The following is a 2,701-nucleotide window of genomic DNA, read 5'->3' on the forward strand; positions in this document are numbered from 1 at the left end:
ATCGAAAAAAACAGGAACATGTAAGCAAAGTTCATATGAAAACTTTCACCAATTATTTAAAAAATTCCTGCAAAGCTCAATTGGGTTAAAAATAAAACGATACGTGTTCTTTCGTTAGTTTGCAACACAACAAGAAAAAGGACCTCAACAGTCAACTCGAAAAACATCACTTGCACAACGAATGATAAAAAATGCCACCATCAAACGAAACATTCGAAGTCCCTTTCAAAAGATCCTCAGGAAAAATGATTTGTCCCTTAATTAATCTTCAATCGTGCAAATTGGTGTACAGTCTAGCAAAAAAAAGGCAAAACATTGGCAAATCCTTCGACGCAAGAAATTGCACATCGGTAGCTCGGTTCGGTGTACGGAAAATTCGCAAAAAAAAAAACAAGCAACCTCCTCTTCCCGCACCGGAAACAAACCGAACGATCGAAACGTTAGCGAAGGAAAAACGGAAACGGTTTCGTACACTACATTCCCAAAACCCATTTAGAACGCATTATCGGGTCGAGAAATTTTCAAATCGAGGAAAACCAATGGGAAACCGGGGAGAAGGAAAATCAAACTAGTGACACACACTGCCACACCGACGGCTAGGGAAACGTTTTGACGCACCCAACCTGGTTCACTCAATCAATCGCACATTTCGAACTTCAATCAACAGTCGTTCGCCGGATTCGACAGGCGAAAAAAGTGGTCCTTTACTCCTTTTCCGCCGTACTCGGGTACGGGTACGGGTCTACGGGAAAACTACCCCGGGGGGGCCGGGTAAGAAGGGCGATAAAAACGCCAGCCATCGATAGGTAAAACAAACCAAAAGGGAAGGAGGAAAAGGAGAAAAAAAAAGCTGCCCGGAAAATTCCCGTGAAAGGAGCGCACCTAGGAGAGGAAACAAAAAAAACAAAACAACGGCAGAAGGCAAACAAACGTACGGGGCACAAAAATCATGATTGATCACTGTTCCGAACTTCGGTACAATCAATTTTCCTGTTGCCGACGTTTGACGTTGACCTGTTTCCGCACCGTAGGTCGGATGGCTTTCGTCGGCAAGGAGTACAGGGTACACCGTCCATGCAACGGCTCCGGGAGGGGGGGTGATAGGGTCGGGAAAATGGAGGAAAAAATATAGTCGAAAATTTGCGCGTCCAATTGCACCAGGGCCTAGGCTAGAAGGAATCCGAATCGGGCGCATTCCAGGACAGCGTTCTAGCTCGAATCATTTTCCGATGCCATGCTGGAGTGGGGGAGGAACTTGCCGGAGGGAATGCAAGAAAATCCCGTCACTCTTTGCAACCGGAATGAAGCTGGAAAACGCGATCGCCGTAAGGAAACGTCGACGTTCCGGCAGCGGCAACTCAAAACAAAACCCACAAAAAAAACACAATCACGCACACTGTGAGGAATGACCGGATGCGAAGGGGCGAGGGGTGGGGGGAAATGAACCATCACAACACGCCAAACATCACATACATCAACGGCAGCAATCGGAACTTCTGGCCCTCATCTCTGGCGCTGGCAGGCCGACGAATTTTCACCCGCTGCCCCTTTTCTCGCAGCACACCATCAAAAACAGCGCCTCCTGTGTGTGTGTGCTGGTGACATCTAGGGAGGAGGGGGAGCGGAGGTGGGTGCAGGAAGGGGTAGTACTCTTTCCTCGCGAAAGGATGGAAGAAGGCTGGCACATTTTCCCAACCGAAAACGTCAAGACAAGGCGGACGTAAAAGCGAGCGCTAAAAGAATAACATCAAATGCACCAACAACGTTAACTTTCACACACACACATACACACAAACATACTCACACTTCATTTGACTACACATATTCAGACAGTAAGGATGCATCGCCTATCGCGGCGGAAAATCAGGATTAATCAATTTTTACATAAATAAAACCCTCCTTAACAAAGTGTGACGCAAGAGTAGCCACTAAAACAGAAGTGTTGAAAATCAGTTTAGAAATATTTTAGAAATGAATGGATCTATTTCTATCTAATTATACTAAATACTACTTGTATATCACAAAATTGATAGAATAATATTAAATGATAATATTAGAAATTTATAAACAGTCCTATCGTATATGAATAATCTCAAATAAAATTAAGATACTTTAGTAAAATTTAACTTTGGAGTAAATTTGTTGCCACAGATTTACACGTAAACACGATTTTAACAAACAAAAACCATAAAAAAAAGTTTTCCTGTTTCCGCCCGGGTTCGAACCGGGGACCTTCTGCGTGTGAAGCAGACGTGATAACCGCTACACTACGGAAACGCTTGTTCATTCTCCGCTTCAAAAACGGTTTTGTTATCAATTGCTTCAGTGCGCTTTGAGAGCGTCTTGCATTTTCTCATCGAACAAAACTGGCCAGTTTAAAATGCATCTCTTATTCTTAAAATCAATTCGTCTTAGAACACTGTGAAATGGAAAATATGGATTTGAAAGGGTACACTCCAGCAGTTACAAACACACACACACACACACACACTCGAAACATGCCAGAGATGGTCGAAACAAAAGAAATCAAAAACACTCGTCCTCGAACACCGCATCCACCCCCTCACGACGGCCGCAAAAACCCCCCCGGGAACGGGACAGAATCCTCGAATCCATGGCTCGAAGTTTGGTGGCGATGCTCCTGACGGCTCCGATGGAAGAGAGTTTAGCGTCCGCGGCGCACGCATGCTGGACGAAAGTT

At 44.8% G+C, this 2,701-nt stretch overlaps 1 non-coding gene across 1 annotated transcript; it reads right to left on the reverse strand.

Moving 5' to 3' along the window:
- Nucleotides 1–2,204: 2,204 nt before the first annotated feature.
- Nucleotides 2,205–2,277, reverse strand: Trnav-cac (transfer RNA valine (anticodon CAC)). The gene has a single exon. It is a non-coding gene; the product is annotated as a tRNA-Val (tRNA).
- Nucleotides 2,278–2,701: the final 424 nt, after the last annotated feature.

Source organism: Anopheles ziemanni, chromosome 3, assembly GCF_943734765.1.
Source record: "Anopheles ziemanni chromosome 3, idAnoZiCoDA_A2_x.2, whole genome shotgun sequence".
In the NCBI taxonomy this organism is placed as follows: domain Eukaryota; kingdom Metazoa; phylum Arthropoda; class Insecta; order Diptera; family Culicidae; genus Anopheles; species Anopheles ziemanni.